The sequence below is a fragment of the Lissotriton helveticus genome, chromosome 2_1 (genome assembly GCF_964261635.1).
Source record: "Lissotriton helveticus chromosome 2_1, aLisHel1.1, whole genome shotgun sequence".
Lineage (NCBI taxonomy): Eukaryota > Metazoa > Chordata > Amphibia > Caudata > Salamandridae > Lissotriton > Lissotriton helveticus.
Window position 1 is genome coordinate 1470700504 of NC_136059.1, and position 20419 is coordinate 1470720922.

The following is a 20419-nucleotide window of genomic DNA, read 5'->3' on the forward strand; positions in this document are numbered from 1 at the left end:
CGCTCCCGTCCCTTCTGAGACCTTGGAACGCCGGCGGCGGAGTGCGGCCTGGTGACTGGCCGTGAGCCGGGGACATTGATTTTCAGGGCGCCAAGTGGTGGCTGCAGGGGGTGGCGTCGGCGGCGCGCACCTCGGCCCAGCATTGTGGGGTCGGCAGCCCGAGGATTGCGGGGGTGCCCTGCCTCCGCTGGTTTCCCTGACGACGCTTGTGGGCAGCACGGTGTGGTGGAGGCCTGTCCTGCCCCTGTGAAGCCGGGGCCTTGAGTTTCGCGGCGCCGGCTTGTATTGGCCTGCCAAGTCTCCCATTGAGGACCCGGAGCCGACGTCTTGACCCGGGGCCGGGGGCCTCCGGCGCCTCCCATAGTGGACTTGCCCCCGAAGCGCATCCCAGTCCGTGCACCTTGGGCGGACTCGTGTGGTGGTCGACGCCGAGACGGCCTGTCCCGCCTGGTTGGGGCCGGTCTCCGGATTTCGTGGCCTAGGGCCTGGGCTGGCCTCTTGGGACTCTCCTACCTCAGTTCTTATCAGGGGCCTGGGCCTCCAGCGCTAGTGGCGGTACCTGGGGGGTCCTGAGCCTTTTTGGAAGGGGTGCCGACCTTGCCCGGCGAGCGGTCCCGGCGAGCCCGTGCTGGGCCATGACCAGAACCGGAGGTGGCGGCCCGCCTAAGCATGGCCCTATCGATAAATTCACGGGGCCTAGTGGTGGCTCCGGGGCGGCCGGTGGCAGCGGTGGCCCTGGGCCGGACAATGCGGCGATCCTGGCGGCCATCACCCAATCCCGGGATGCGCTCGATGCCAAAATTGGAGCGGTGGGTGAAGATGTCGCGCTGTTGCGCCAGGATCTCCGGAATGCGGTGGGTCGGATCACCGAGGCCGAGTCCCGAATAACGGTGACCGAGACGGACGTCGGCGCCCTGAAGAAGCGGTTGGCGGAAGTGGAGGGAGTCCAGAAGACGTTGGCGGCCCGCGTGGAGGATGCTGAGGGGCGCGCACGGAGGAACAACCTCCGCTTTATTGGCTTTCCGGAGAGGTGTGAGAAAGACGACATGGAGGGGTTCTTGACCAGGTGGCTGGAGAGTTGGCTCCCCGAAGGGGTGCTGTCCACGTGTTTCGTTATCGAGAGGGCGCATAGGGCCCTAACTCAGCGGCCCCCGGAGGGTGAGCGTCCCAGGTCTGTCATAGCCCGCCTGTTGAATTATCACGACCGTGACGTCATCCTGCGGGAGGCCAGGGCTAAAGGCTCGCTTACCTTTGAAAATTGTGCCATTATGATCTTTCCTGACTACACGAGGTTGGTGCAGAAGCAGAGACAATCCTTTGTGGCCGCCAAGGCCAAGTTGAGGGGCTTGCAGCTCCAATACTCTCTCCTATACCCGGCCCGTCTGCGAGTGGTACACCAGTCCAGAACACACTTCTTTGATTCGCCTGAGGAGGTTTTCCGCTGGACCGACGAGACGGTGCAGCTCCGGCCGCATCCCCAGCCGGGCCTGAATCCGGGCGGGTCCCAGAGGTCATCGCCGGAGCGGTCGAACCACCGGGGCCGGAGGGGTCGTCATCGGAGGTCCCGGTCACGGAGGCGGGCGGCCTCTGCTGGTGCATCGCAGGAGAGTGGTGCGAGGGACTCGGAACGCTCTGATGCCGACAGTTGAACACTGGTGGGACTGGACCTTGTTGCTGAGTCCTGAGTTGCCCTTCGTAGGCTGGTGAGACTGTTCTTTTTTGACTTTCCTATGCCAGTCTGTTCCTGGTTCCTGACTCCTGTTGATTTTGGCGGGAGCTTGGTAGGGCTCGGGAGGCACCATTTGGGGGCCTCTGACCCTCACGGTTGTGAGTGTAGTGGGGGGGGTGGTGTGTGTGTGTTGATTGGGGTGTTGGGATCCATTGGTATGGCGGGCCCTGGGTTCTCTGTTCTGGATCCGGGACTTTCCATGCCGCGACAGATGCTTCAATGTTCTCTGAAGTATTGGGGCGGGGGGAGCGGGGCGTGGGGGGATGTTTTTTGGTTGCTATTAGTTGGGGGGGCCTGGGTCTGGGGGGGGTTGCTGAGTTTTGGGATGGGTAGGGGGGGACCACACGTGCCTATGATCGTTGCTTATGTTGTTTTGTGGGGTGCGCCGGGGTGGTGTGGAGGGCCGAGTGCTGGTCCCGGTATTGACTATGGCTGATGCCGTGACTGTGTCTTCTTCTAAGGTCCTGCGTGTTGTGACGTGGAATGTGAGAGGGATATTGGATAAAATCAAGCGTGGGGCTGTGCTACGATGGGGGAAGAGGGAGATGATAGATGTGCTGCTGCTTCAGGAGACCCACATGCTGGGCTCCAAGGCCCTAAGCCTCCAGAGATATGGGTTTCAACAGGTATACCATGCCGGTTTTGCAAGGGGCTCGCGGGGGGTGGCTATCCTGGTGCACCGCAGAGTGGCTTATGTGCATGAGAAGCAATGGATAGACCCTCAGGGCCGCTTTGTTTTTATCAAGGGCCAGCTGGGCTCTGAACAGGTGGTGTTTGGTAGCGTGTACGCCCCCCCCCCTCTCCAATGGGCCCTGTCTGAGCGGCTGTTCGCACTGTGGGATGAGATTCCGGATGTGCTGACCATGGTGGGAGGTGACTGGAATGAGGTTATGGATGTGGGCCTGGATCGTCGGAGGCGGGCGCCGGCTGTGGTAGATCCCTCCCCCGCTGCTGCTCCCACCAGATTGAGCGCGACTGCGAGTGGCCTGGGATGGGTCGATGTGTGGCGCCACTTTCATCCCACTGAGCGTGAGTTCACATTTGTGTCAGCGGTGCATGGGTCCTTTTCAAGGCTGGACTATCTGTTTGTGCCGGGTGCCTGTCTGAGTCGCGTCAGGGATGCGGTGATACTCCCCAGGGGCCTGTCTGATCACTCCCCGGTCCTGGCGACTATGACCCTCCCTTCCCGACGACAGCCGTTTAGATGGCGGATGTCGTCTTGGCAGCTGCAAAAGCCCGAATATGTACATCACCTGCGCGTGGCGATTGATCTTTATTGGCGTGAGAATCTTGTGGGTGATGTGGATGCAATGGTGGTGTGGGAGGCGCTGAAACCCACGGTACGGGGTATTGATATTGCATGGTGTGTGGCTGCTAGGCGGAAACATCAGGAAGCCATTGTGACCGCTGCCGCCCGTGTGGAGGAGTTGGAACGGTGTGGTGGTCTTGGGGGCGACGACGATGTGGTGCGGCGGCTCCTACAGGCCCAACAATCGTATGCCTCCGTCTTACACGATGAAGCCCGGCAGGCGTGGCTCGCCACACGCAGCAGGGTATACCAGTGGGGCGACAAATCCTGCACTATGCTGCACAGGTTGTGCCAGGCGACTTTCCAGCCTCTTGTGTTGCCGGGCCTTACGGCTGAGGACGGCTCAGTGATGACTGACCCGGCCCTGTTGGCGGCCAGCTTTGCCCGCTATTATGCGACGCAGTACGCCCCATGTGACCAATTGGAGGAGGCTGGGATCTCCGCTTATCTTGACGACCTGCTACCGCGGGCCGTTCCTGATGAGACCAGGACCGCCCTGGACGCCCCGCTCACGGCTGAGGAACTCGGGGAGGCCCTAGGTCAACTGAATGCCGGGAAGGCGCCCGGCCCGAGTGGCTACCCGTGTGAATTCTATAAACAGTTTCACGTCCAGCTGGGGCCCCACTATCGGCGTGCCCTGGAGGCGGCGCGGGTGCAGGGGGAGATGCCGCCGGACTGGCGCCATGCCGAGATCGTGGTCTTTTTGAAACCGGGCAGGGAGCCGGACAGGCACGACTCCTACCGGCCTATTTCCTTGTTAAATATCGAGGCTAAGATCCTTGCTAAGGCCTTGGCGAACCGCCTGCTACCCCACATATCTGACCTGGTCCATCCGGACCAGGCTGGCTTCATGCCTGGGAGGGCTACCCGACACAACATCCGACGGGCACAGGCGGCTGTGGATGCTATGGGAGCTAGCGATGAACAGGCGGCACTTTTCTTGGCGGATATGGACAGGGCCTTTGATTCTGTGAATTGGGTTTATTTGTTTGCCCTCCTGGCCCGCCTCAACCTGGGGCCGGTTTTCTTGTCGTACGTCCGTCTCCTCTATACTAACGTGACGGCCTCGGTCCGTGTGGCTGGTGCTACCTCTGGGCGTTTCCGTATAAGACGTGGCACTCGGCAGGGCTGCCCCCTGTCCCCGTATCTATTTGCCCTTGCCATGGAGCCCCTGGCGTCGCGGGTACGAGTGGATGCCCAATTGTGTGGCTTTGTCTGGAATGGGGGCCTGACGGACAGAATTGCGCTGTATGCGGATGATGTCCTCTTCTTTCTTACCGACCTGCAACGCTCGGGCCCCCGGGTCCTGGAGATTATGCGGGCATTTGGCGAGGCGTCGGGCCTCCATCTCAACCTCAATAAATCGACCCTGTGGGTGCTGGGCGGCGGAGTGGTGGCCGACCCCTGGGCAGCGGAGTTGCGGGTGGCGACGGGAGGCCTAAAGTACTTGGGCGTTTTTCTATCGGAGTCGCGGGCTATGGCCTGGGCGCGTGGAGTCCTGCCGGTGTGGGAACGAATACAGGCTGATGTCAAAACTTGGTCCAGGATGCCGCTCACTATCTTTGGTAGATCGGCCATCTTCAAGATGGTGGCGCTTCCGCGTCTACTATACCAGCTCCAGAATTTCCCATACCCTATCGGCCTGGAGTGGTTCCGTCAGGTTAACTCTGTGTTGGGTCGTTTCCTGTGGGATGGGGGTGCGGCTAGAGTAGCACTGAAGACGTGTTTTCTGTCCACATACTGTGGCGGCCTGGCCACCCCGGACCTCCTCTCCTACTACCAGGCTTCCCAGCTACTTGTACTTAATGAGTGGTGGTATGGAGATAGAAGTGATCCGGCATACGCCCTGGAACGGTCACTCATGGGTGACCATACGCTCCACACCATTCTGTATTCGGCTCGCCTGCGTCGCGGGTTACCATCGGTCACAAGGGTGGTCTTTGCCGTATGGCGACAATCCTTGCGTCGCATGGGGTGGTGGGGCAAGTTGACGGCCGAGACGCCGCTTTGGCATAATGGTCTGCTCCCTGAGCTGGCGGCTCTGGCTGGCTTTGAGGGTTGGGAGGCCATAGGGGTTGCACAACTGGGACAGGTCATGTCTGGCACTACTCTCAAATCCTTCGAGGAGCTCCGCACGGAATTCCAGATGCCTCAATCCCAATTCTTCCGTTACCTTCAGCTGCGCCATGCCCTCGCCCCGAGCGTCGCCGGTCTCGACTCCCTGCCAGAGTTTAGCCCGATCGAGGCCAAGTTGTTTATGGGAGACTTGGGAGACAGGAAGGTCTCCAAGATATACCAGACACTTGTTGTCCACTGCTCCTCCACCCTGCACTCCCTTCGGGAGGCGTGGGAGGTGGACGTGGGTCCCCTTGATGACGACGACTGGAGGGAGGCGCTGGAGTCCCCACGTGGAACTGCCATTGCTATCCGGCTCCGGCTTATTCAGTTCAGGTACCTACACCGGGTATACTATACACGTGAACGTTTGTGGAAAGCTGGTTTGATTGCATCCCCGGAATGCTTGCGCTGTGGTGCGGTGCCTGGGTCCTTACTGCATACTGTGTGGGCGTGTGGCCGGCTGACTGGGTTCTGGAGGGGTGTGTGGAGCTGCCTGGCTGAGGTGCTGGGCTGGGACCTTCCTCGTACCCACCGGTTGGGCCTGTTGCACATCATGGAAGGAATTGGGGGTAACGTATATAAGCGCCATTTACTGCTCTTGGGGCTGGTTGTGGCCAAGCGAGACCTGGCCCGGGCATGGAAAGCGGTGAGGGCCCCCCCCCTTTCTGCTTGGAAGGCGGGGCTGGATTACTTCATGGGGCCGGAGAGACCGGTCTTTGAAGCAAGGGGCTGTCCCCACAAGCACTTCAAAATTTGGAAGCGTTGGGCTGACTATCGTGGTCTGTTCCTGGACCCCCCAGTGGAGCGTGAGGAGGACATTTGTTCACAGTGACACTGTTGGCCCGAAGTACCGCTGCCCTGGTGGCGCTGCACCTACTTGCTTTTCTGTATTGCTTTCTGTGCACGTGTGGTGGGGGGGTGGGGGGTGTTCGGGGCGGGGGGGTGGTGTTGTGGGCTAGGGTGGGTCACTGGGGTGCTTCTATACTGAGCATATTTCTGAGTCTACTCTCGCATTTGCTACCTGTGTAATTGCTGTTTTGATGCTGTCGTGGTGTTCTTCGGTTGTGGAGATACCACGTTCTTAATGCTCATTTGCTCAATAAAATTGGTTGTGAAAAAAAAAAAACGCAGATCCCAAAATTTCGCGGCAATTGTCAATAAAGTTAATCTCCCCGTGCTATGTTTCTTCAAACGTCTAAACTATATTAATACCTCGCATTCGCCATGCCCTAAGTGAGAAGGTATCTTACCTCCGTGTGTTCAAATATCTATCCTTCCTGACGCCACTCCATGTCGTCCGAATACGGCAACATTTCGAAGTGAAGTTCCTGGCTGTCTATATGCCGGAAGTGTAAGCTCTGTTTATACTTATACAGCCTTGAGAAAGTTGCGACAAAACACGTGTTGGCTGTTGGGAGCAATGGTGGAAAAGTTACATGAATAAAGACACCGAAAAGAAGAAAAACAGTGTTTACACTTGTATCTAACTGTGATATATCTCTGATTTATATTTTGTTTTGCTAAATCGGGAAACCTTACGAACAATGGAAGTGTGCTGGGGAGTGAATTTTATGTCCTTACTGGTAAACCGACCAGCTGTCCACAATTTCCAATGAGGTCGTACCCTGATGTCCCCACAGCTCGTCACCGTAGGCAGCAGTCCCCAAGATTTTAAGATTGTAAATTTTGATCACTGGTAGAATAGGTCAATACTGCAAACTGTGAGACATATGAGAATACCTCCAACTACTTGCTCGTTTTTTGATTGTCGCTGTGCTATGTGAGCTTGGCACCCCAGGTGTTCTGTAAGTGTGAGGCCTAGGTATGGAAATGTATGGACATGTTTTAATGGGGCCCCTGCCAGAGTGAGACGTGTTGTGGTTAAAGGTGCAGAATTAACCACCATATACCTGATTTGCTTACATTGATCTCTAATCCTTTTATCATGCAGAAGCAATCAAACTGATCCAGAAGCCTCTGAAGTCCCATTGGGATTTTGGAGATCAGTATCATCAGCAAACATGAGGGCAGGGACCCTCATGTTTGCTAATCTAGGCGCGTTGTTTTCACATGTTTCCAAAAATTTAACAAGGCTGTTAATGTAGAGTGTAAACAGTGTGGGTGCCAACACGTACCCCAGTCTGACTCCTCTAGTTACAGGGAAGAAGTCGGATAACTCTCCGGCGCTGACGTGTCTTACCTGCGCAAAGTATGTACCCTGACTATGGTATCTAAACAATAACTTGACACTCCCATTCCGGAAAGGACCTGCTGTTAATCTTGGTACCAAGTCAAAGGCAGAGCACTGCCTTAAATTCATCTTTAGATTTTGCTTTGTATTAGTTCCAATGTATTTCTATGCCCTCACTTTGAGGTGCATGAACGTCCAGCTGTTTTTGGCTTTCTAATAAACTAACTGAACTTGACTGCGAGTAAGTGATTCTTAGAAGTCATGGCAAATTGGTACTGAAATGTTTGATTAGCTAACAATTTCTCTCCCCTCCATCCTTTATTGCTGATAAAAAAGTCCCTCGACCCGGGGTTCCACAGCCGATCAAGAAGGTGGAACTTGGCTCCTTCACTTGCCATGGAATATAAGGGTCAGCCTTCCAAGTCAAGGAATGTACTAGCGGTAGTCATTGTTGGACCTTTGCATGCTAGGGGAGTTTCTAATTATTTGCTTGTACTTGTCGATCAGTTCTCACGTTGGGTGGAGATTGGAGTTGTTAGTAGCATTAAGACCAAGAGGGTAATTGAATTTTTTACTGAGATCTTCAGCCAGTAGGGTCAACCCAATGAAATCCTGAGAGATAATGGCCATCAGTTTTTGTCAGTGGAGATGGAGTAATATTTATGCACAAAGGGCATGACGCACAAGAAAAGTTCATTATATCCTGAAGGGAATGGCACTGTTGAGAGTGTAATTTACAGGGGAAATTCCACTGGTTCTTAATTTAATTGTAAATCTCAGTAGTCTCCTGCCGCAACAGGCATTTAAAGTCAGCCACACCTCATGTGCTTGATGAACCGCGGGTTGCATCTCTGAGGGCTAGTATTGATAGATTGGAGAGCCTGGCTGCATCATCTATACCTACTTCTGAGGATGGTGGTAATACAGGCTTGTTTCCTATTGTATCTCTTGTATCCATGGCAGGCCCTGCCTATCCCCCTTCCATAGTGGAAAACCCCAAGACACTGGGCATTCGGCTGCCGGCTCCTAAGATCCCATTAATTACTATAAGGAAACGGATTGCTAGCCTGCGCAAAGGAAGTTCCCTGAAACTGTTTAAGAAACCAAGGAAACAGGGGATCAAGGGCATAGGTACCAAAACGGGCGAGGGCCTGGGCACGATAAATTCCTCTTCTTCTACTGAGGGGAGTGGTCTTATCTCAGAAAAAGTAGGCGCAATTCCCTTCCCTAGCCATCGGCCACCAGCTTTTTGTGTCCCTGTTACTATTGCACAAATTGAAGAGTTGTTGAAAACACTGTTGTCCCCGATTGCTGACCGAGTAATAGGGCTGGGTGATAGGCTAGACAGGTTTGAACAATCAACCCTAGATAGCTTTTTCTCGTTGAAAGCACTCATTAAACTGCACTCTAGACTAAGGGAGGAGGGACAAGGAGGGCCCACAGAAAATAGGAAAACTACGGAACCCCAGCAAGCGTTGCCAGATGTATCCACTGCGGCCATTTTGTAAACTCCACAGTTGACTGACAATGTTCCCTTAGTGCCCCCTGTGGCTACTTCTGGGAGCATTGGCCAAAAAGCGCAAGTCCTTTCCAGTATCCCCAAGCCCCCCAAAGCCCCGGGTACGAAGTCAGGCCGGGTTGAGTTGCCGGGAGGGAGTGGTCCTGTTAAACCAAAGGGAACATCAAAGGGGACGGGCAAAGGTAAAGTAATTAGTCAGGCTTGTTCAGCCAAAACCACGAATAATTATCCTGCTCTTACCCATCCACAAACACTATTACCAAAAGCTGTCCCAAAAGTTTTATCACCCAAAGCTGCTCCAACATCCCCACCTGTGAACTTGCCCCCTGATTGTCATCCGTATGTTGACGTCCTCACAAATGTACCCACCCTGAAGGCTGATCAAACTGAATCCCCTCAAGCTTTAAAAAACAAAACTCTGAACTGGTTAGAGTCCAACAGACCCCTACCTAGGGGCCTTGATGGAACAATTCTAGGAGTTAGAAGGGTGGGATGGGTGGGTTATGGTCAAAAGCATTTGGACGTAGACTGCGTGGTGGTTAATTTTAGGGATAGCAGAGTAGCACAAACCATCTGCAATTATAAGCCGAATTCCGGGGTGCCGGGAATAGGTTTAGTGGACCTAACCTTTTTTTACCCAAGATCAGTCACTACCCCGATTGGCCGAGAACTCGGCATGGTTTGGAGCAATAGCTCTGCCTATTCTGAGTTTTCTGCAAATCCACAATTTTACCCTCAGGCAGTCTGGCCTTCGCCTGGTTGGAGACCACCGGGATATTGAACCGACGTTATCGTTGGGGAGATCCTCGGGGTCCGCAACTCAGGTGATGTTATAGAGCTGAGTGGGCTGGCCAGTGATCACGGCACACTCCCCCTTACTACAGTAGTCCCCACTCCTACACAGGAGAGTAATCAGTTCCCCGGGAGGCAAGGTGGGGTTGGCAGCCTAATGACTCAGGACCTGTTGAAGGGTGGAGGAGGCCTCGACTCTGACGGTGATCCAGCTGTGGCGGATCCAGTACTTAGGATTTTCAGCTGGAACATCGCAGGAATCGATAGGAAGTTAGGTTTGCCTGACTGGAACGCTCTTGTTGAGGGTTATTCCATCTGTACATTCCAGGAGACTTGGGGTAGGGAGCCCTGTCATAAGGTGGGATATTCATCCCACTTTGTTCCAGCTGTCCCCCCTTTGTCAGGGAGGGGACGCCCTTCGGGTGGTCTCCTCATTTGGGTTGCTGTCTCTCTAGTTTGCATGGTGGAGGAGCACCCCACAAACTCACCTGATCTCCTCAACATCACGCTAAAGGATTCTCGGGGATGCCTGCTCCTAGACATCTTCAATATCTATGCTAGAGGTACTAGGGGAGGCGTACAATCGCCCACCATTGCTCTCTTGGAAGATCTCCTTAGGCAGCGGTCAAAAAAATCGTGTATTTTGGTGGCTGGTGACCTAAATTGTACGTTCGAGCCCCTAGGCCTTGATGACATGCTAGGCATAGTAGAGGAGGAATCGAGAAAGGGGATTCCGGCCCTGGCTCTGCCCCCCATTAAAAGGTGGTCACAAGTGGCGTTGCAGATCAATGCACTTAATATGGAATTTGATCTGAGGGCGGTTAACGGGAGGTCCAAATCCGACTTAATTGGTGCACACACTTATAATAGGCCCAATCATACGTCTAGAATAGATTACATTCTTCTGGACGTATGCTTATGGAGCACCCTGAGTGACATGGAGATTATTCAGACCATTGAGAGTGACCACAATCTTCTCTCTCTAGTCTTATCTCCTGAGTGGCTCAAGGGCAAGGCTGGGTCACAACCACCGTCGGCAACCAACTCTCAGATGGTCAGTGTATCTAACTGTGGGAGATGACTGAAGTGGGCCAAGCTCGTCTTATCTGTTGAGAAAGGTGCAGCCATAGGGGCATTGCTGGCTGCAGCCCAGAGCAATCTAGGCTCACTGACTCATGCGCCTGAGGAGGCCACGCAGACCTTTTGGGATCTAACTAGGGCCCTAAGTAAGCTCTTCATTTCCCCTAGTAGTCTCTCTGGTGCAACTAACAGGGCTAAACCCATGAATAGACAGGGATGGACAAAATGCAGGACCATGAAAAAAGAATTGATAGGGGCAGTCAAATCTAAGTCCCAACTAGCAATTAGGACAGCAAGGAAGGACTACTCCCTCACCTTAAGGGCGGCGAAAAAGGAGTGGGAGGAGAAGTTTTGGGAAGACCTTTTGGTAGCTAGTAAGGGGAAGGATGCAAGGGGTTTCTGGAGTTTGGTCAGAACTAGGAATAGGCCAGATATATCTCTGGTCACGTGTAATATCTCCGCTCAGAACTGGTACAACCACTTCGAGGCCCTGTACTCCCGACCCGAAGGGGACCTTAGTGAGTCTTTTTCCTTGGGGGATGTGTCGTGTATTTCTATAGGTTCTGAATCAGTCCCCCTATTCCTGACCCTATTCTGGTTAAACTAACTATCAAGTTAACTAACAGTCAGCCCATGAGGCAAAAAACCCCCCATGATGCAGATACCTTTATCTGACGCAGTCACACTACGGCACAGGAACGTGTTATCTGATTAGGTCATAACGCTTGAGATCTAATTAGACAAGCGACATTCCTCCAGCCCCTGATAAGGCATACGACGTTCTCATAACAAATCAAACCTATGACAACCTGGATAATCCGTGCGGCCATTGTTTTGATTTCACAGAGAACTTTAGTAAAGAATGTGCTAACGAGCAAGTCGTATGACATCTTTATTGACGTACCTATGTCCATCCTTACGTCAATCTCGGCACCTTTAAGGTATAAATATTGCCGACCTTGCCCTATGCAAACACACGCGTGGTGACGAGACGGAGCAGCCATACTTGCCGAAGCCGAGAGCAGAAGCAGACCCCGCTGGCAGCAGCCCCGCCTTCCTGACGCGCTGAGAGACGCGCTGCTATCTCAAGCCGAGAGACCCAGCACCGGCGCTTTCGGGCAGCCCTCGCAGGCAGCCTGGAATATCGAGAGCAGAGAAAGAGATACCATTCCTCATTCATCCTAACTTCCAGGTACAGAACTGAATAACCCCTCACAGAGAATTCTTTAGTTATTCACTTGGCAAAAACAAACTTAACTTAAACTGTAACTTTCTATTCCCGCCCACGCATTAGACTTAGGTCAGGTACACGGGGTAGGCGTATTTAGAAACACCAGTTGAGTACGTTTAGTCAAATGTATATGTGTATGTAAATATATTTTAATCATTTTAAACATCATATGGCTCAGAAAACATATCAATGTTTTTATAGTATTATTTTATACTATTGCTTTTAATGTATGCACTTTACTTAACTATAAGTATTGCAATAATATCGATCCATTTCTCTTGTATGAGAAAAGAGACTGATCAATAAATAACACCTTTTTATTGAACACGCCCGTCTCTTCCTTTTCTCTACATTCTGATGAGACTAAGAATGCACGTACTGACTGAGTAAAATAATTGCCTTATGCTCACACGACTCTCGAGATTGACTCTTGATTAGGGGAGAGCAAAGTTGTCATGTTCTATGGTTGTCAGAAACTAAATCCCTTCTTGTCTAATCAGGGGAGGTAATTCTTTCCTGAACATTCGAGAAAGTTTCTAGCGAACTCTGAGCTTAGCTGGCAAACCCAAAAATTAAGTCTAGTATCGACAGTAGTAGACCTAGTTAACGTCTGGCCTAGGCCTTTACTGCTGTAGGTACTATTCCAATGCGCAGAGCCTATTGGGAAGATAGGAACTACACTACATGGCGCCCAACGCGTTTGGAAAGGGCGATAAAACTAACGTAAGACATTTAGAGTAACTCAGTCGTGCTTTCTCACTCAGACCCCTTTTCCCAAATACTCCAAAGACGTCTGGAGTGGGTGAAAGGTTATATCCTCCAATAACCTCGCAGGAGGGAACTCCTATGTATGGTTCTTGGTCAAGTCAACGTTGAAGGATAAACAGTTCCAAAATATTGTGCATCTAATCTCTGTTTCCATAAAGAAACCTGATCTGCAAATAGACATAATACCATCCTGTCTGTAAAATGGCAGAGAGTGATGATGAAAGAGAGGCAGTTAGATTAGCTACTGAACTCGCAGATGCTGATGCTACCATGCAAGCAGCAGACGCGGATATAATACTCATTCCGGTCATTAAAAGGAGATCTATAACCTTAAAACTTATAGAAAATGGACTGACACCTAGAGGTGGCACAGTCATATTCGTAATTGAGGCACACGAATATCGGCAGACAGAGGTATACTATTCATGGATACATTTTCCAGCAGCAAATGCTGTAACAAAGTACTTCCACTATTACAAAGTAGAGGAACCTCCTGAAACGTACACTCCTTTCGAGGAGGTGGAAGTACCACTCAAATTCCAAGAGCATTTGCTCTTATTTGATGGCGCCCTAAAACATAACAATCACATTACAAGGCTTGGTCCTTTAGGAAGACCAGGAGCAACGTGGCCGGTCTTAGCCGGATACACACCACATCCAGACATCGAAAGAATGCCTGCAGCAGAGCTGTTAATACAGCTAAAACAACTACTAAAAATTCATAGACAATTAGTTCAGTATGTAATGTGGACTTCAACAATTCAGCCAGCGATTAAACTTCCACAGCTGACCCCTCACCAGGGGAACACAAATAAAATTACACCACAGAACATCCAATCCTGCCTAGGTAAAGTTCCAGCTAAACGGGAACAAATACCATTCTGGTTGGCACAGAAAATCACCCAAATAGAGGCGGTGTTTCCTGACACCACCCCATTAGAAAAACACAGGATTCTGACTATATGTCTCCCAATGGGAATCGCACCACACATTGAGGACTGTGACACTTGGGGTACAGTCTTTGCTTCCATCTACACAAAAACGCACGGTGTTCCATCCATTTCGGTAATACCAGATGTGCTAAAACAAATTCAAGATGAATACGGTCCAGAACCTGCTTTAACTCTTGGTATGAAATTACTGAAAGACTTCAAGCAGGTCTCGGCTATATTACTATCCAACATAAAAGGTGAAGCAGCAAACGTGGCGATCCGCCAGAGGTTAAAAGAGACAGATATAGCAGACCAACCAGCTGAAATTGCCAGAATCATAGAAAAATCCTATGAAGAACTAGGCAGAGATAGTCTAGGTGGAATACCAGTAAAACCGCAACTGACTACAAGTCCAGAAAAAATATTTTTTAATAATAATTCACCAAAAAAGAACTGGGATGGAAACAAACAATCCAATCCTAAAGAAAAGAAATTCCAGTCCCGAGGGAGGTCTCCTAGGCGAAGAGAGAAATCTCCAAACCAAAGACAGAGGTCACCGCAGAGTGACCCCTCTGGGAATAGATATAACCTTAGAAATAGGGATAATATTAAAAAACCTGATAGATATCAAGACATTGATACACGTCCCTCTCAATCTTTTCAGACTTCCTCGCAGAAATCGGAAAGAAGAGGACGATCAGAAGAGCACGCCAAGTCCAAAGACAAGGAACCTGCTCAGCTAAAAAAGAAATTACAATTTCCAAAAAAGAAGGTAGCGAGTATCAAGGTAGTTAACAATGCCGAGAATACTGAGGACACAACTGAAAAACGGAGAGTGGGCTCAGACAATGCTAGACAGCGCAGCAGAGGTGAGCATAGCTCGCAAAGTCCTTATGAATCATCTGGAGACAGTGGACACGAATGAATATCTTCAAGTGGAAACTGCAGACACCAGAGTTAGCAAGCCCCACAAGATATACGAGATAACATTACGTATAGAGGGAGATAAGACTAGGAAAATAAGGGGACTATTTTGGGATATACTATCCAAAGGCTATGACATCCTTCTAGCTGAAAAAGACTGGCCACCAGAGTTTGTCAGGGAGTGCCCTCATGGCGAAGAAGTAATTATGCCTGCCTTCTCGAATCAAATCCCGATTCATAAAAAATATACACTTGCTAGAAAGTGGGCAGTGGCCTTAGCACCTGCTTTATATAAAAATCACGTAGGATGGGATGAGGATTCTCCTCCTCACAAAATCCAGTTAAAATCACAACCTACTGCACAAAGGCAGTACCCAATTAAACAAGAAGCTAAAAAACAAGTAAATGAAATACTAGATCAGCTAGAATACCAGGGGGTGATTGAAACTTGCACCTCACAAATGAACAATCCTTTGTTTCCGGTCTCCAAACCAGACAATTCATATCGTCTAGTTTTGGATTACCGACACCTTAACACATGTTGCAAAACCTTTGCAGTGCAAAACTCACACAGTGCTGCACCAATGAATAACATAGTGCGCAAAAAATACAAAACAACCTTGGACATCTCCAATGGATTCTTTTGTCAAAACATAGCACCAGAGAGCAGATATTTAACTGCATTCTCAGTAAATGGCACTCAAAAGCAATTCTGTCGGTTAGCCCAGGGGTACAAGAACAGCCCGGGGGTATTCTCAGCGAGAGTAACAGAATTACTACAACTATATGATGATGAAGCATTATCTTATGTCGATGACATTTACTTAACAGATGATGACTTGGAGACTCACTTGAAAAGGGTGAACACCATAATACTTGGGTTCGCTGCAGAGGGTTACAAATTCAACTTCAAAAACTCCAGAATTGCCCATCTGACAGTCCTATTCTTAGGATACGAGTTATCAAGTGAAGGCAAAAGCCTGGCAGACAATTTCCTAGAGAAATGTGCCGTAATCCAAGCCCCTAAAACACTAAAAAACCTACAGTCAATTCTAGGCTTCCTAAATTTCGGAAGAACATACATTGCAAATTACGCAGAAAGGGTCAAACCCCTTTATGATCTAATTAAACCAGACTTTAAAAGATCCAATTGGACTCAAACACACACAGAAATTTTGAGATCCTTACAAACAGACATGCTAATTAAAACAAAATTAGAAACACGTGATAATACACGCAACCTTGCGATCCGAGTCATCCCAGGGAGATGCGGATTCACATACCTGACCTCTAATGAGGGAGAAATGGTACCAATTGCATTTAAATCACACATGTACACAGAAGCTGAACAGAAATTCAGTAATACAGAAAAAATCATTCGTGCAGTTCAAACCGCAATAGCTAGAGAAAAAGACATAGCTGACGGTAGACACATCACAGTCAGAACAGCAGAATCAGCCTTTGAGGCACTAACAACACCTTGTAATTTACCAACAACAACATTGAATCCGGAATGGATACAATGGGTGAATTCAATCACAACGGACAAAGTATACTACTACTTTGATCCAGAACTAGAAGAATTAAAAAATCTAAAATATGAAAAGACGTATCCTCTGCCAATCGACATTCTTCCTCTACGACATTACGCCTGTGTAATCTATACAGACGGACATGCTCAACCCTCCGTTTGGGGAGAACATGCATACAATCCCACATGTGAGATTACAAAAGAAGTGTGGCGCGGAGGTAAACTAAGACCTCTATTAACAAAATCACACTCAGTAGAAACTAATTCAGAACTACAAACTGAAATAATAGCTTTGAAAATGGCGCTAGATAATGCGGATCGCGAATTCCCGACACTTATAGTGTCAGATTCATATTACTGCGTCAAAGCATATAACAAGGATTTGCAGACATGGATTCAGAACGGTTACAAAGATGACACAGATGCACCAATAAAGCAGAAACTGCTCTGGGAACAAGTAGCTCTTTTGAAAAAAGAACTACCAAAGACTCACGTGACTCACTCACTGAGTCATCAACGTGATGGCGTTCACGTTGTGGGGAATTCATTGGCTGAAGCAGCCGCAGCGGCAGCCACTAAACCGGCTCCCGTAGATCGAAAAAAGCGTACATTAAAATACATTGACGGTGAAACAATGCTGGCGGTGAAAACGTCATCAAACGGCGACTGCTCAGCGTTACCGATCAACTATCCACTCAATTATACATACATAATCGATGCAAACTCCGTCCCTTTTGCTCGAATCCCTGGAGTGGGGGATAGAGTGATTCCAAACATGGACAGGAGAAACTTGTTAATCGCAGACGCACACATGGGCGAGGGTCTCAGACACCTTAAATTAAAAGATTCTCTGGAAGAATTACAATCACGGTACTGGTGGCCAGGCATGAGCCTGCACTACACCATGTTTGTAAAAAACTGCCCAAACTGCAACAGAGATCGCAGTGGGGAGAGAAGCAGTTTAATACCTCGTCGTATCAAGGCAGATAATATTACCAACAAAAAGAATGGCTTGCGATTAACATATACAGGCTAGTTTCCACTTATAATGTAGATCACCAGCACTCGGCTGACGTCCGGACTATTATACAAGATTTGCGAGTCTAAATGGCATATACGCTAAGAGCATGCTACGTTCGACCATTGTTTTCACTCAGGCAATCCAGCCTGGGGGGGAAACATGGCCAAATGAGCACAGCCCAGCGGGAATCTTCTCACTTCCTTCCTGAGGGTACGGGATGGTGTAAAGAAAAAACCAAGGCAGAAAGCAATCTATAATGGAAAGGATATTAGGTTCGGGAGCTGGGTGGGTCAAACATCTAATAAGTGTCCAACGTAGTCTAAATAACTTGCCAAGAAATTCTCTGAAGGGATTCAGTCCGTACGAATTATTATTCGGAACTAGGATGTTGATCTCTGACCTTGATAGTCAGACTTCAGTGGTAATAGAAAAAACCTTTGATGTCAAAGACCGTTTGGCTATTTTGCAGGACTTAAACAAAACAAGAAAAGACCTGAGCAACATACAGTTGAAACAACAGCCAACGACCACTGAAGAATCACCACCTGTCCCAGCAAGACCTGTCTGGATTCCAAAAGTCGGGGATCTAGTCAGGGAGAAGATCGCGGTAAAGAAGGAATTTGGGCCTTCTTACAGAAAAGCAGTTCCTGTCTTGTCTGTCAACGGGACAAGATCAGTTGTACTACCGCCACTTGCTGGAAAAAAGGAGAACCGAGTTGTATCCATCGACCTGGTAAAACCACAACATGTGGCCGATAACAAACAGTAGGCCAAGTGGACTCCCAATAAGTAGCAGAACACCAAGGTTTGCTACCAGTACAGAGGTCCTAACAAAGAGGCTCATCACATTCGAAACGCCTACAGAAGAACAAGAAGGACTATGCAACAATGCAATAGAACTAAGACCTCTGAAAACCCAAATAAAAACATTTAGCAGAGACACACCAATCTACAATGAAGTACCAAGTGACAATGCAAGAAACAAAAATCCTGAAGCAATTGGAACAATTGACAGAACTGCATCCGGGTACTTCATCAACTTCGATGATTCCTCTGACGGCTTCAGTGAATCAAAGACACAGCCATCATCAAAATCCTTTAAAGACAAAGCTAAGGAACTTTTGAAACAACTGAAAGAAACATATCTGGTTTCTCCATGGATTGAATTTTGGATGGGTTTTGGTGCATTTATCCTCATACTTTGGCTCATCATGGTATTTACTTTAGGACGCTTCATTGAGGGAAAATATGCTAAAAAGGACACAGCAAGTCAGAACATCAACTTGGTCCTCAAACCACACACATCTTCACACGTCGAGAAAAGAGAACTATCTCCAGAACTTTCTTCAGCCAACTTCACAGCCAATCCTATACCTGGTGGGGTAGCCTGGGACAACACTGACTATGAAATTTATGGTCCGGTCGAGATCCTGAAATATCCACACCAAATCAAGATCTCCTTGAGTGACTTTGCAAAACCAAACTCATTTGCTGATGATTGGGACTTCGAAAGTATTAACAACATGATGTCTGACTTAGTAATGTCTGCTAAATTTACAAAACATGATTATTTGCAAGGTTCTACAAATTATGATAGTATGTATTGCTATAACCATTATGGTAACCATTTTTTACATAAATCTGCACAACCTAGAAATGTTTTAAATTATAATCAATGGGAACATTGTGCTACACCTCCAAAAGGGAGCTCTAGAACCATATATGACAAATATTCATATTTTTCAGGTTTTAACACAAGTAATGCTGAAACATTTTATTTTAAATTGTCAAACAAGACAGGGATGAAAACCATGATAACCAACACAAAATTGATATATTCAGATTCATTCTTTGAAAAAATGAATACTTTTGGATTTGATTATTGGGACAAAAATGTTGATTTGAAAAGTGTTTGGGGTACAAAAGAATGGCAAGTACAGGGTATAGAAGCTTTGTTTAGAGCCTGCATGATCCCAGAACAAATGATATGTTTAAATGACACTGTTCAACAAACCACCTGTCTTGGCTTAGCCAAAATCAAAGATTTAATTAAACCGTCTATTCCAAAGCCAACAATGTTTAGCAATAGCTCTAATACAGATGAAGAGATAGACGTAAACCATATATTAAACCAAAACAGAACACATCCTGATTGGAAACAATGGTTGATCTGGCCCACAGATACAAATAACTGTCAAGATAGATTCCTGAATAAAACACAGGGTTTCAAAATGACCAGGCCAGACCCTAGATATCCACAAAGACATCACCCAGGGATAATAACAACCTACAGTGTGGGCAAATTATGCCTTCAATGGCTACAGACTTCCACACTGCCTGAAATTAAGCAACACCTAACTTTACTTACTGATGGTGCTGACTTGCGTGATTTCATACTGGGACCACGCAAACAGCGTCAAAAGCGTTTCATAGCAGCCTCTGTATATGCAGCATACAATGAGGCCTGGAAGGTTACTCAAATTGAAACAGCAGAAAGAATACGGGAAATTGACCGTATCAATTTGGAAAAATCACTATCTGTAGTGGACAATGGGTTAATGACTCTGTCCTCCAGAATTTTTTCATTGGACAGCATTGTGTCTTCAGCAATCGATATATTATCGCAAGACTTACTGTTATTACAACATGGTCAGTCACAATTGCGTTCTATTGTACAACTTGGCTGGACGTTACAAAATCTGCGTTCAGGCTATGTGCCTTGGCGTTTAATCAACACAACGTCACTATTCCAAATCTTTAACCTTACTGATAGACAAATCGGTATGGCGCAAAAGGGTGCTGATTATACAATCTTGAGCATTGAAAAACTAGAAAGATTACCAATGACAATGTCAGAACGACCTGTCAGTGAATGGATAATCCACGGAATCATAAATATTCCAATCTCAACCTTCAGGTTTCAATACTGCCAAAAATATATACAGGCTGGCATGTACGAGAAATTGGGAAAGGGGTACCTTAAAACAACATGGAACCTGCCCTATTCACATGCATGTGTCAGTAATAAAGGACAGAAAGTGTTTCTTAGTGGCAACAATTGTGCTATGTCACTAAGCGGCACGCTTCTGTGTAACGGAATTAGTTTGCATGGAGCCTGTGAAGGGAATTCATACAACCTTTCATGTCACCAGCAAGGCGCACCTGCAACTGAAATAGAACCATTCTTTCAAAGACTCTATAATGGGAGTTACATTCTTATTGTAGACCGCAGATGTTGTAGTCTTATGCCCGGGACTCCTTATCTAGTAACCAC